At 36.8% G+C, this 15739-nt stretch overlaps 1 pseudogene; it reads right to left on the bottom strand.

The window, feature by feature from the left end:
• Nucleotides 1-237: 237 nt before the first annotated feature.
• The window catches only part of LOC100359133 (DAZ-associated protein 2 pseudogene), an 84602-nt pseudogene continuing 69100 nt past the window's right edge, over nucleotides 238-15739 (bottom strand).

Here is a 15739-nt window from a genome sequence, read left to right as displayed (position 1 = left end):
ACTCATGTTATGAATGGGCTACCTCCCCACCTCAAAATGCTTTAGGGAGGTACTGCTACCATTATGTGGATACTTATTAAATTTGAAAAGGGCCTAGATGTTTGGACACCAGAAAGACCCCCAACAACATGTGTCTCAACTGCAACTTCAGGTTAATATGGCTAAAGCACTTACATTGTGAGAAGTGCTAAAGACTTGTGATGTTTTTCCTGGCACCAAGGTGGCCTTGGTTCCTCATCAGATGGTATAGCCACCATCTGAGCTGCCCAGGAAGAAATTACTCTTCTGATGAGTTACCAGGATGCTGGCAACCTACATGACTGCAAGCTGAGTGGAACTGGGAGTGCATCCAGGAGGTGGAAGAAGGATGTTTGCCAGCAGTAGTCCCAGCTCCACAGCTGGCACCTGCATCATAGCCTTGTCCCACTGACACTGTTGAACCAGGAGGATACATGGAACCAACTCTAGATGATAAGCTATGGGGATTGTGGAACCAAAAACCCAACAACCACAGACTGAGCCATCGGAAGATACAGAGAGGCATCAGGAAATGCAGCTGACCTGGTGGGGACTGTGGCAGCCCCTGGATGAACAACATTCAGATGATAGAGCTCTATGTAGACAGGTGGAACATCAGTGTAGGGTGGGGCCTGGAGGAGGTGCAAAGTCTGAGAGTGCACTGTATTCCTGGGAGGCTGCACAGGATGGGTTGGCCACATCAGGTACTGATCTTCATTGTTTGTGATGGCTACGAATTCATTTGGACTTGGGGTGAGGACAGATATTTATTTATTTATTTTCCATCCTCTTCCTTTTTGAAGTTACTTCCGTGTCCGTGTTGTTTCTAATAAATGTTAACAACAAGTTCACCTGGGCAGGTCAACACAATCTAATTTAGCAGAGTCAATCAGGTATTATTCACACTTACTAATTAACAACCCATTTGCTTTTCAGACAGCACAGCCACAGTGGTGATGGAAAGTTATTTGCCTAGAATAGACCAAAACATGAATGTCAACAACCTCTACTTTGAACAAAAATGTTGATTATGGTGATTTGGTCCCCATTCCAATAACAAAATTTTAAAAAGTATGCCCTTCAGAATTGCAGCATCAGTAATCATTTCACCAAGGAGTAAAAGTACTTTAAACATTTAAGAATTTATTTCTAACTTTCTGCCTTCGGTATTTGTTCATTGTTGGATATTCATTCATTCATGAATGAGTTTATTCTATAGATATTTATCATGCAGTCCCTAAATATGCATTCAGTCTGCTACCTATTTCTTCAGAGGCTTGACTGTGTGAAAATTGTTCCTCTAGAAAGAGCTGGAGGACTTTGATGAAGATTACCTCCACAAGAGAACTGGAGAGGCTGGGCTGCCATCATTCTTTTCATGATTTCAATTTGTTCTACGTGGTTCATTCCTGCTTGCCAACACACACACACACACACACACACACACCCATGCTCACAATATCAGCTATTGATTGACACCAATGTTATGACATCCTTCTCCTGTCCATCCATTCTTCCTTTCAGTTGTATCCTGAGTGTAGCTTGAGTGCCCCAAGTTTCAGTGCTACAATATCTTAGGTACTGTGAGTTGCTGTAAAGCAGATCAATCAAGGAGTACAAAATCCCATTGGGGAGACTGATAAGTGAACAAGTAATTGCAATATAATGGAAAAGTAGGTAACAATGATGTGAAAAGTTTGCATAGTGTTTGGCAGAACCAAGGAAGTGACATTTACTCTATTTTAGGGAGCTGAAAATCACAGCACTGTTACCTAAGATGGGTTTTGAAGCTCTGTGATAATTTTTAGATACAAGCAAGATGAGAATATCAGTCTTCTCTAAGAAGAAAGATGTGCCATCAGGAAACAAGACCATCACTAAAACACACGTTTTGTCGTTATCATTGGTTATTGCAGGGATTCCTTAAAGAGAGGCTTCAAAGTTATGTTCCTAGGTCAACTTAGTGCTAGCAGTACTTTACAAATCAAGGATGATAAAAAGAAATGACACCTCATCCATTGTATAAAATTTTTTTCTCATATGAAATTGAGTTTTCCATTTTCGTGGATAATAACATGCTTGTGAAAGCTGTTGAGTAAATAGACAACATAGTGCTCTAGCTGAAATGTGTATTTATGAGAAAACAAATCCATTAACTGAAACTTTATCTCAACAACCTAATAATTCCTAATATAAAAAGTGACATGGAGCTTTAAGACAAAAACAGATAAGAATTCTGAATACTACCTCTTCAAACTCACCCTTGATATTTTAACAAGAACTTTTTTATCACTCTCTGAATGATTGTGCATTCCTTTCCCTCAGTCTCTTGATGTTTCTCTCACATGTTTCATTCACAAAATAAAATCCTAGGTTCTGGGAAAGTAGTGATGAACAAAATCAGACATCGTGATCACTATCTTTAGATAGCTAACTGTGTAGTGTGGGAAGCATAATAACCAAGTCAGTTAAGTCCAAAGCATATTTCCCACCAACAGTGGAGAATGCTCTGAAGTAAAAACACTTGGTGAATATATGAGAGTGACTATTTTTGATAGAAATAAAAAATTGGCTCAAACCACTTTTGAAATATTTCCAGAAATAATCAATAGTAATCATATAGTCACTATTTTATGATCAGATTGCAATAAAACTAGAGATTAATGAAAGTCAAATCTAATTCTCAAATTCATAGAAATTTAAAAATATATTCTCAGATCTCAGCATATAGTCATATATGCAATAAACAGTGACAAAAAAGACTAAGTATACCATAGCCAAAGTAGTCTTCCTGTAAATTTTATGGATTTTTTTAACAACAGAAAATGCCTAAAATTAATTTTCGAATTAAGATTTAAATAGGAACATCCTCAGAAGGCCCAAAGAAAAATGGAAGGATGAAACTATAAAATTAGAGAAATGAATAGTAAAAGAAAAAAGAATAGGTTAAGGCAATATATCTTAGACTAGGTTCTCTGAAGGATCTATGGAAAGTGAGGTATTAAGTTAATAATAGAAAATGAAAAATAATTTCTCACTAGAAGTAATCAGCTTGATAACTTCATGGAATGAGACCATCTTCACTGATCCAACCAGCAAAACACAAATGAATAGTGAAAATTGATAATTCTTTGCTACATGAGTTGCTTTTGTTCATTCCCGGTAAGAATGTTGTTTCCTGAGCACAGGCTAATGTTGTATATCAAAAAGCTTACCAAGAATTTTTTGTTCTTTGGTTTATTAATTCTATACTATTAATTAACACTAAGAACATAATCAGAAAGGGAGATCATCATTTATATTCAGGGTGCTTACTACAGTTTTATTACACCAAGGAAAAGTTATAAACTTGATATTCAGCAATAATTCATAAGTTAAGTTCAAGGTGGAATGTCCATACAATGGAAAATGAAGTTGAGATTAATAATACCTTTACAGTTTAATAGTCTGAAAATACATTCATAATTGTAGTGTTAATGTATGAAGCGTGTTTAAAAGATTGGCATATATTAAATGTCAACTGTTATTATCATCATTGTTGTTATACAGTGAAAAAGAGTTGACTAAATAGCTGTTCTGCTGCTAAGTTAATTTTTAGATTTATATCATCTGAACTTTGGTGAATCATCCTAAATAATATGCATTCTCTTTTCCTGATGAATGCATTTTAAATTCATGTGCTGTCTCTGTTCCACTTATACCTGTGAAATTGGCAAAAATTGCAAGAGCATCAGATGGATTTGAATATTCATTCACTAGAGTTTGGCCTTGTCTTGAATTAAAGCAGCTTCTCTACATTGATCTCCTGACTAACTTATTTGTTCCCAATCAGCTGACATCCTTTCCCATGAATCAACTTACTTTGTGTGTGTTGTATCCACTTCTCCAGTCGCCAAATCTTCATGTGATACGGATAGACCCTGCCTTCTGCCAATTATGTTCTCGTGTGAAACCACACAACTCTGTAATCATAATATTAATGATGGACTTAATTTTTATTAGTAAGGAATAACTCAAATAGTCAGGTTTCTGGAGTAATGGGGAGAAAGAAAAGTGGGAGAGAAAAAAGTCACACAAAACTCTCTGTTCTACAGCCTTTCTGATTCTTTATTAAATAAGAGTTCACACACATCAACAGCACTAAGTTGTTGCATAAGAGGTAAACTCTTATTTTGTTAGTTACTGTAATTTGAGGGTTTGCTTGCTCTGTCAGCTGTCAGTACTATAAATTATGATGGATGGTATTTAGAAGTATAGAGTTAGATGGGATCACCCATGTGGTGACTCAAGATTGAGGAGAGGGCTGATGACAGAGGCCAAGGAGGAGGAGAAGGAAGGGAAAAGAGTAAAGGTGGTCAGGAATGAGCTGCAAGAAAATCAGTCTGTAGTGCATGAAAGGCAAGGGAAGAAAATGTTTCAAGGATGAGCATTTTTACCTCCGTGAAATTCTGTCAGGCATCAAGAAATTAGAATCAAGAAGTAAGACAGGTGTGGCAAAATGGTGATCTCTGGTGACATGGACTGGAGGAATGATGGGGATATAAACCCATTGGAATGGATTAAACAGTAAAACAAGGACAAGGAAATATAAGGGTAGACAAATGGTATAATCTCTGGAAAAATGTATGAGGAGGAGAGGCCTTTTTACACAGTCCATGTTAGAATGCCAGTGGGAACACAGAAAAACTGATGTAGTGGAAAACACTTAAAGCCATACTGTGAAGTCAGATCATTCTTTCTAATAGGGAATGCATTGGATAACATTTATTAATATTATTGACTCAGCTTAACTAAACTAAAATATATCCATGTGTGGTAGTGTTTTTTTTTCCAACTGTTCTTTCTGATTTAAAACAACCGTAAAGAGAAAAACCAAAGATCTATAAGACAGTCTTGCAATCTTGTTTTTAAATTTAGCCACTAATGACAATTGATTATTCTTCCTTCTTATTTTGCTATAGGTATGTATGTAAACATGCATTTACATTATTTATTTTACTTATTTATTTTTAACAGAGTACTTTAAGAAGTTTGGGTAAAATGGAATTACAAAATAAGTTTTGAGGCAGCCATTGGCCTAATAGTTAAGATACCCGCATCCCATACCAGAATACTTGAATTCAGATCCCAAAGCCAGCTCCTGATTCCAGGTTCCTTCTAATTTAGATCTTCAGAGGCAGCAGGTAATGGCTCAAATAGGAGCCCCTGCCACAAAAGTTGGAGACCTGGATTGACTTCTGAGTTCATAGTTCCTGGATTCATCCTGGCCTAGCTGCTTCCATTTGAGGATTTGGGGGAGTAAACTGGCTGATGGAGCTCTCTCTGCTTATCACTCTGTTTTCCTGTTTGTCTGCTTGTCTTTCAAATAAAAAACAAAAGCAGTTTTAAAAGAAAGATAAGTCATTTTGGTGTAGAAAATTTTTGCAATCCATGCACAAGGAAAATCATCAAAACGTTCATGAAAAGCACATATATGTATTAAGCATATATGGATTTTAAAAATTTTGTACCAGAATAAACTTATCTTTTAATTCAAGTTTTCCATAAATTTTGAAATACTCTTGTACATTTGCACTCAAACATGCCCATGGAATTACAAGAATAAGCATTGTATTCTACAGTTTGCATTCTCACTTACATTGTGTGAGTATTTTATATCCACAGAGACTTTGTAGCAGCTTAGTAGGTACTATGCCTTTCTTACTGATGGCACTTTTTTCATAGTCTCCATAAAGGAGCATTGTGCCAGAGACATGAAGATGGTAAGTATTCGGGGGTGCCAGATCATGTTCCTTTGCCTAATTGTTACCCAAGATGGGAGTTGAAGTTGTCTGGTTGGGCCACAGAGAAGAGGCATTTACCAGTCCCAGGGATAGCACTTGCTGCTCAGTAAAATGAGTGTTTATGTTGAATAAATATTTTGTAGGGTTTACTTTCTTTTTTTAAGATTTATTTATTTGAAAGAGTTACACAGAGATGCAGAGAGAGTGTGTCTTCCATCTGCTGATCCACTCCCCATTGGCTACAATGGCTGGAGCTGCGCCAATCTGAAGCCAGGAACCAGGAGCCAGGAGCTTCCTCCAGGTGTTCCCATGGAGGTGCAGGGACCTAACACTTGAGCCATCTTCTAGTGTTTTCCCAGGCCACAGCAGAGAGCTTGATTTGTAGTGGAACAGGCAGGACACAGACCAGCACCCATAAGAGATGCCAGCACTGCAGGCAGCAGCTTTACCTGCTATGCCAGAGCACCAGCCCCAGGGTTTACTTTCATACAATATTATTCACAATAAAAGTTTTTATTGGTGAGTATTTGAAAAGATAAGCTTGATATAATTTGGTGAGGATCTTACAGGAACTAGGACCTAGTCATTTATTTCTTGGAACACAAAAGGGCCAGTGACTTAGATGCTTGCCTTATCACCACTTTAATTTCCACAATCCTAAGAAGTGCACCTGTGATAAGTGAGAGCCTTCCCCTCAGCTCTCACAGATGCTGCTAACATGGGTCTCTGCATTCGGATCATGTCTTCTCAACACTCTCACAAAGATGGAGAGCAGGACCAAGAGGGACATGCTTTGCCTCTTAAAATCATTTTGCAGAGGAAATACTTCCATTTGCTTACCAACTATGAGATGACTGAGAACCTGCTTGGGGCAGTTTCAACAGGGTCACGTGTAAAAGTACAAGTTGAACTCTGTCCCTACATCAAGTAAGTTTGCAGGAGTGAAACATAAAAACATGTAAAAATAGAGAATGTGTTTATAACACGTGCTTGAGTGTTTTAAGGGTACTATGACTTTTGTCAACTGAGTGGAGCACTGTCAATTTGTGGAGAATGTGTAGCCATTATTGAACTAGAAGCTTCTTTAGGTAGAGACTATGTTTCTGAAGCAGCATTACCTATGCCTCTATTTTGTCATCTGAATGCTTTGAACCTCCAAATAGCTAATAGTGATCTCCTTCTTGCTCAGGGGAGACTCTGCTCTGGGCTTAAAGAGCTTAGGCAGAAAGCCAGAGGAAGAGACTGTGCTTTGGAGGCACGCTCATGCAGAAAGCAAGGAGCTATTCAAGATCATCCAGCAGCTGACCTCAGTAGCAAGTAAGAAGGTCGAGTGACTAGGTTTGCCCCTCTCTCACTAGGCAAGCACTTTCCTAGAGAAGTGAAGCAAGAGCAGAGGGGCAAGAGCAGAGGGAACATTCACGCCCATGTTGCTCTGTTGAGAATATAAGGAAATTTCTTGTCCTTCATGAAGGTCAGAAGATGAGGATGGAGAATGAGGGTTTTATCATAACCCTGCTAGGGAAGTAGTAAAAGCAGCTGGCCTGTGAACCATCTTTCTGTGAACCCCCTTTCTGGGGGTAGTGATGACTTTAGGGGCATAACGTATTTGTCAAGTAGCCTCTATCAACCAAACTGATGATATGTTACAAAGAAGAGACCTTATCTACAGAATGACCTCAAAAGATAGTAAATGTGCAATCTTTGGATTTCTGAGATGTAACTCCCTGGAGAATAAAACTACATAACTCTCATGTGTATAAAATGAAGATATTCTGTAATTTAAATTTTCTCAACAAAATGAGAGGTAATAACCCAGATGTACCCACTGAGGGGACTCAGCCGTCATGCTGATCCAGAGAGCAATCAATTGATGTGGTGAGGAGAATCAGGTGTCATGTCTCAGACCTCAGTATGTTTTGTTCACCTCTATATTTTGGAAATTCTTAGAGAAGTTTAACTGTTGGAAATCTTTGTGATATCTGCACGTCTGATTGGTCACTGTGGTCCTGTGTATTCTCTCATCTGCACATGCTTCTGTGCTTTGATCTTTCATTAAACTGTAGTCTTCTGACTTCAATGTGTGATGCAGCAGGTTAAACCACAGCTTAAGATACCCAGAATCCCCTATCAGAGTGCAAAAGATCAGGGCCTGGCTCTGCTTCCAACTCAGCTTCCTGCTAATGCAGACTCTGGAAAGGCAGCAGATAATAGCTCAGGTGCTTGGGTTTCTGTCACTCATGTTGAGGGTAGGATTGAGTTCCAGTCTCCTTGTTTTTTGCCTGGCACAACCATGGTAGTTCAGGCATTTGAGGAGTGAACCAACAGAAGAAAGATCTCTTTTTTTGTCTCTTTGTCCCTCTGCCTTTCCAAAATATATATATATATATATATATATATATATATATGACAAGTATATCAAGGATTTTAGCAGCAACTCTTTAAGCATATCACAGCAGAGCACTAAGAATCATAATCTCATTTTTAATGAGTGTCATGATCTCCATGAATACTAAATTATGAGAAATACTCACCTAGAGACTCACTCTGCTGCTATTGTCCCCATTTTTCAGTAGCAAAACATCCTGACAGCATGACCTATACTCTGTATTGAAGCACGTTCTTATCTTCCGTTTCCTTTCCAGCATACTACAATCTGACTTTGACTTCTAGTCAAAGTCATCTTGCTAAATTTTTAGCATAATTTTATTTAATTGAGTGCCTCTCCTTTTTCAATTACATTCTTGTTTCCTGTGACATTTCATTTGTCTTTTTCCCCTATATTTTTGTCTCTTTTTATCTTCAAGGTGTATAAAAGTTGCAATGCCTCTGGGCTCAGCTTGGGTCCTCTTTTTTACTTTTTCTCTCTCTGAGTGACTTTATTTTGTTACATAGCTTCAAAAAACCAAAAACTGATTTTTTGAATACATGTCTCACTCACACCTCTCTTCCAAACTAGACAAATGATTCATTTGTCAAATTTGACAAATCTACTTGGATTCTAAATGAGTTTATCATTCTAGTGTGCTCAAAATGAATTTCTGAATTTCACCTGTTGAAACCTTCATCTAACATTCTTTTAGCCTGGTATTTGTTATCCCACTTAGTGGCAACAATATTGTTCACCCAGTTGCTCAGTGGATCATTGGAAGCTCCCTAACTCCAGCCCCTAACATTCCTTTCATTAATGTGTCGAGTTAGTTAACACTTCTAAAATACGTTTCAAATAAATACTTAGCCTACTTCTCTCCATTTCCTCAGCTAGCATTCAAATAAAGCCCCTTCAGCTCTCTTCTCGAGCAAGCACAAACGCTTTCTAAACAGTTTCTATGAGTCCAGAACAATAACTGATGACCTGCCCAGTGGCCATGCAAATATCCTAAACATGCACATGGGATATGTCACTCTCTTGCTAATTATTCATGAGAGCAGATGCTGCTCTTTGAACAAAATCCAAAGATCCTACAAGACCTGACATTAGCATGTCTCTCAAAACTCATGTTTAGTAATCTCTTGCTTCCCAGGTCCCTCTGGCCTTTCTGAGCACCATGTTCTCTCCTGTTCTGGGATGTTTCTCACTTCCTCTATTTGCCTGTCACACACAATCACAGAAATGCACACATGCACAGACACACAAAGACATGTAAACAGGCACCTGTATATAGAAACAGACACATACAGACATACAAAGACATACATACATATTACATACAATCCTAATCTTTATAGAATCAACTTTTTTTCCTTTAGTTTTAGTTTCCAATGACAAATACTTGGAGCCTAGGTTTGCTTAGACTTTCTAAGGAGAAAATTATTTAACAACTAATGAAAATTTAGTCTCTTTCTTTCAATATTCGTAAGCACTTTTCTTTTGTCTAAATCCTCTAGCAGAGACATCCAGAAAAATACTGAGTAATGCTGGGGATGATATATCCCTGTTCTTAATTTTAATGAAATATGTGTGCAAACTATATTTTGCAATTGCTTTCTGACACAGGTACTTTCACAAGTCTGGAAAGCTTTTATTAATGCAATGTTTCTAAGAGTTTTACTTGAAATAAAAATAAAAATTTATTAAATGATTTCTGGACATTTCTAGAAATTATTATAAAGTTTTCTACATTTATTAATATATTTTCAAATTCAAGAAAATCTATATATTTTTGGATTGCATCCTTTTTAGGGGTATTCTTTTCATTAACTCCCAGATTATTTGATAATTTTCTCCTTAGGGTGTTTTCCTATCTATCTATTTATAAGACTGGATTTCATTATTATTACTGCTGTTGCTGCTGCTACTACATCAGATTGCGCTTCATCACTAGCTGAGGTTCTGATAATTTTGTGAAATTAAAAGGGAATCTCATGAATTTTTACCATATACTGAAGCAATTTAATTCCGTATGCCTTGAGATTTTCTAGAATCCATCTGGCATCTCCGAGGACAGGGTTTTAACTATCTCCTCAATTTCTCCTATTGCTCTAAATCAGTTGACATCTAGTATTTCTTCTGGTGTAAATATTGATTATTTTTCCTGAAGACTATGTACTATATATTACTAAATGACATTGTAAAGAACATTTTTGTAAAACATGTTATGCTCCTCCACATCCATGGTTATGTTCCGTTTTCATCCCCATTGTTTGTTTTTTTTTCCCATTAATTTTCCTTATCAGCCTTGCCAGAATGGTGCATTTTTATTGGTCTTTCTAGAGAACTTGCTTTGGCCTTATTTATTAAGGTGTTTGTTTTGTTTTCTCTTTTTTAATAATTGCTACTTTATCTCATTAATTCCTTCATCCATGTGCTTCTGTTACATTTACTTTGTTGTTTCTTAAATTTCCTAACTTGAAGCCTCAATATAAATTCAGTATTCTTTTCCAAAAAAGTTACAACATCTATATTGAGCAATCTTTTGGCTGAATTCTGTAAGTTGTGTTATGAAGTATATTTTTATAGTGAAAGATTTACTTGATTATTTTAAAGCAATAGAACTAGAACTAGTGCTAGAGAGATCCTCCATTCACTAATTCTCTCCCCAAATGGCCACAACAGTCTGGGCTGGCACAGGACAAAGCTAGGAGCCAGGAACTCCATCTTGGTCTCCCACATGGAATGGCAGGGGTGCAAGCACTTGGGCCATATTCCTATGCTTTTCAAGGCACATTAGCAAGAATCTGGTTCAGAAACACAGGACCCAGGACTTGAACTGGCACTCAGATATGGGATGTTAGCATCACAAGCAGTGGCTTAACCTGCTGCACCACCTGAAGTATTCTTAGCATTCTTTTTGAATAAACTGTGATTTCAGTTTTTGGTAAGGAAGTGATTTGATGTTGCTACAACATCAAATTAAGTGAATTGCATATTCCCCAAATTAATTGCCTGAAACTCCAAAATATTGGCCATTTCTTAAATAGAAAACCCCTCCACTGTGGCTTGGGGAGAAAATATTGCAGTTACGAATGGTGAGATAAGCATGTGCAGCATGGGTTGTTCACAAATTACCTGTGATTTGCCAATCCTTTGAAAAATTCTTTCCTTATTTATTTGAAAGGCAGAGTGACAAAGAATATGAATAACAGAGACAGACAGAGACAGCTGGGGCTGAACCTGGCCAAAGCCAGAGGAGAAGAACTCCAGCTGTGTCTTCCATGTGTGTGGCAGAGACTTAATTATTTGAGCCATCATCTGCTTTCCAGGTGCATTAGGAAGGAGCTGGATTGGAAACGGAGTAACTGGGATTCAAACTGGCACTCTGATATGGAATGGGGGTGTCCCAAGCCACAGCTTAACCCACCGCACCACAATGCCTGGCATGGTCAGCTCTCTTCTGCTCTCAGATGCTGCTGATTCTGGTTTTCCACCCCACTTCATTGTATTCTGGGAAATTAGCACTTGTTTTGCCACTGATGCATTGTATACCAACATCTGCTTTAGCTGTTGTAGAAAGTTGGCCGTGTTTCTCTTATACTCATTTCACTCTTCCTACATTTTCAGATTTGTTCTCTTTCCCATTTTCTTTCTCTGTCTTCCTGCTCTTTTAGCCATATTCCCTCTTGTTTTGCATTTTACTCGAATGAGTTTTCTTTAAAAAATATTTAACAGTTTAAAAGTAAAACTTACCGGTAAGAAGTAAAACTAACCATTTAACTTCTTTAAGCCAATTTTCTATGTGGAATCACTAATAATGTGGATTAGCATGTATCTCTTCCATGCTTTCCCTCTACATGTTGGTATAGGTGTGTGTGTGTGTGTGTGTACATATATGCATATACTTCTGTATACTTGTAATTACATACAGGTGTAGAATTCCTTTCAAACAATTGAATCAGTTATTCTATGCATCTTCATCTAATACTTTGCTTTTTTCACTTATTGTGCTTTTATTTTAATTTTTTCTTTGATTGTTTGTAATTGAGGCAGTGAGCAACAGTGCAACCACATTCCCACTCACTATGCTAAAGGAAAAACTTTCTTCATTTCCTTCAAAGCTCTCTGTATTTACATATTACCATTAGAATATCATCTAAAACCTTCTAAAACTTGCTAAGTATACTCATAAATTTACAAAAATCCTATAAGTCTGAAATTTAGAATGTAATTTGTATTTGATTGACAGTAAAAAACTAACGGCAGAGACTTGTTATCAACCCTTAGTTCTAAAAGACTGAAGATTGCATTTCATATGCTTGGAATTCTCTAACGTGGGATGTCAGAAACTGACAAATATCATCATCATTTTTTTCATGTGATAAACCTGTCCTTGTTTCTATTTATTCGGCTTTCTAGATAAAATATTAATATAGGATCTTTATATCTAATGGCATACATAAGATTGACTTACACATCTTCCATGTCTTTTTTTTTTTTTTTTGGTCTTTAATCAGGGTTAAAATGACCCAGAACATGAGCTGTCATATTTATTTCTCTAGCTTCTAAAGTGCTTTGTGCAAACTGAACATTTTTTTTTTTACTTTAGATTGTTAACTGTGAACTATAAAACCATCTAGCTTGGCATCTTTTGTAGAGCTGAGGGATTTCTGAAATAGATGCCCATTTATTAAGTGGTCTTTTGTTTGCTTTGTTTTTTATATTCAGTGTGCCTTTCATTTATATTTGTAAACTTCAACATAAAATTACTTAAAGTATTTAGAATTTAGTCCACATAGACAATGCCTTTGACATTACTAACATTGTTTATCCTTGACTTCTTCCTTAGTCATTCTTTCCTAAAGCTTGTTGTATCTTATTAATAACTTCAGAGAAATAGCTTTTGGTTTTGGCTGAACATCTTTTTAGATTTTTTTTATGCTTCAGTCCTTTTTAAATTTTTTCATAAGCCTTTATTCCTTTTAATCTCTTGCTGTTTGTTTTTTCGAACAAAATGCTTGAAAAATTCCTTTAAATATTTAAAATATTATTTATATACATTATAATTTTTACTCCTTAACTATATTCCATATTTTAATATGAAGTATTTGCATTGTTTTTATTAATGAGACCTATTTTTATATTTTTCAATTTTTAAAGATTTTATTTATTAGGAAGGCAGAGGGTCAGAGAGAAAGGGAGAGAGAGATAGAGGTAGAGATAGAGAGAGAGAGAAAGATCTCCTCCATCTGCTAGTTCACTGCCCAAGTGCCTGCACAAGCCAAAGCTTGGACCAGGCCCAATTAGTTGGGCCATCCTCTGCTGTCTTCCCTGGCACTGCAGTAGGAAGCTGGATCGTAAGTGATATAGTCACCCAGGTCTTGAATTGACACTCTGATATGGGTTGCTAGCATCACAGGTCACAGTTTCACCTGCTGCACCACAAGGTAAGCCCCACCTATGTTTTTCATTATTAATCTCACTTTAGACCATGAATGACCTAAAAGTATATTTTCATTTCAAAATGCAGACTTTAGAATTTTCTTTTAGCTATAGTTTTTTATTAATGTTGGGTTTCTTAGTTTTATTAATTTTTAAACAAGTTTATTTTATTTGAAATGTGGATTTACACACACACACACACACACACAGGCCGAAGCCAGGAGCCAGGGGCTTCATGTGGATCTCCCACAGCAGGTAATAGGACCCCAGGGACTTGGGCCATCTTTTGCTGCTTTTCCAGGTACATTAGCAGGAGCTGGATTGCAAATGGAACAGCTGGGACTCCAACCGACACCCGTATCGGATGCCAGCATTGCAGGTGGTTACTTAAAGTTCCCAGCCACAATGCTGCCCCTATTTTATTAACACTTGTAAGAAGGGAGGGAATTTTATGAGTAGGTTCCTTTGAAAGAAGCCCAGGTCCTCTCCTATGCTGATGGAGGTAGTGTGGTTTCCTTTCCTCTTTTCAAGTCTGGTGGGTGCTCCCACTGTCTCAGTTGCTAATTTTGAAACTCAGCTATGAAGACTGGCACCTGAGAAAGCTCCAGTGGACTTTCTGCTGATATCTGTATCCTGTCCAGAAAACACAGAGGATAGGAGGAGGGTGCTGCAGGGGAAGAAGGATTTCTTTCCTTACCCTTGCCAGGTTTATAGTTGAGGTATCCAACACGGGACAGAATAACAAGAGAAAAGCATGCTAATTGAAATAATATAGGTTCTGTGTAACACAGTAGCCCTTCAAAAATAAAGTTCTAAAGAAATAAGGAAATCTGTGCATTTTTATGCATAGGGTAGATAATGAGTTGATAGTTGTGCGGAAGTATAATTGGACAAATGGATATGATCCATGCTCTTAATTCCCTTCCTTAGATCTAAAGAGAGTAGCTTTTGCAGGAAGCAAGTATAGCTGCTGTAAAAACAGAAAACATTGAATAAAACCAGTGATGAGTGGCAAAAAACATAGAAGAGATAACGCAGCATTAAAAGTATTATTTGTACAGTCATTTATTAGGAAGAATAGTAAGAATCTGGAAAATTTCACAGGTAAATGGAGAGGAATTAATATGAAAGAGGGAGTAGGAAGAGCCAGAACTAGTTTATTCACTCTAAAGCACATTAGACATATCAAATAGTATTGTACTCGTATTCTTTTATTTAATATTCAGTTTTACCATCTCTGTTATTGTAGAAAACAGATTGAGCTCTGCAAGCTTTGGACAGGTTAAAACTCATCTAAGGCTAGCCACAGTTTATTTTGAAATAACCTGGAGATGTGTATGGTAGAGAAGAGCTGAGAGAAATCAGTTTAAGAGATTGAAGGGAATTTTTAAATTTAATCCAAGTAAATTTCAAACAAGGTCTATAAGGGAGTTGTTCTGTTTTTAATTTTATTCTTATTTCACTACAACTATTGAGTTGAGTGAATAATACACCTCAGTCGTAACACTCTAGTACCTCATTGTTTGTGTTTGTACCTATGAAAATATACAGTTCAAAATGCATTTGAAAAGTAAGTTAATGACATTGCAGTATAACCTTCATTCTGCTTCTTTCTGATTTAATCAGTATTAATCATGGAGCTCTATCCCTATCGCTCCAAAGATATCTATTCATTCCTATTATTTGCTTCATAGTATTTTATACCTTCACTTCATAGTATTTTATGCACCTCGCTGTGTGGAACAGCGAGGATGATTTGATTCCACTAACTCATTCTTTGATGGCTATCGAATGTGCTTTCTAGTGTATCTGTGCATCAGTATTGGTATTTGGAATTTGCACAGTTCACAGGTCTTAGCTCCTAGTGCATATACATATTGAATCTAACTAAATAGTTGCAAATTATCTCTAAAATGTTTGTATCATTTATTCTTCTACTCCTAGGTCGTGAAGGCTCTAGTTTCCACACTCTTGATGTTAGCTAACCAAATTTCTATTTTATTTGTGTATGATGGATATAAATTAGTATATTTAAGGATATTCCTTTATTTCAAGTGAGGTTTTCAATTTATTATTATATTCTCATTTCTTCTTCCAAAATTTTCCTGATCATATCTTTTACTAA

The sequence above is a fragment of the Oryctolagus cuniculus genome, chromosome 9 (assembly GCF_964237555.1).
Source record: "Oryctolagus cuniculus chromosome 9, mOryCun1.1, whole genome shotgun sequence".
NCBI classification, from domain to species: Eukaryota; Metazoa; Chordata; class Mammalia; order Lagomorpha; family Leporidae; genus Oryctolagus; species Oryctolagus cuniculus.
The sequence above is the reverse complement of the archived record's forward strand: the minus strand, read 5'-3'. Positions and strand labels throughout refer to the sequence as shown.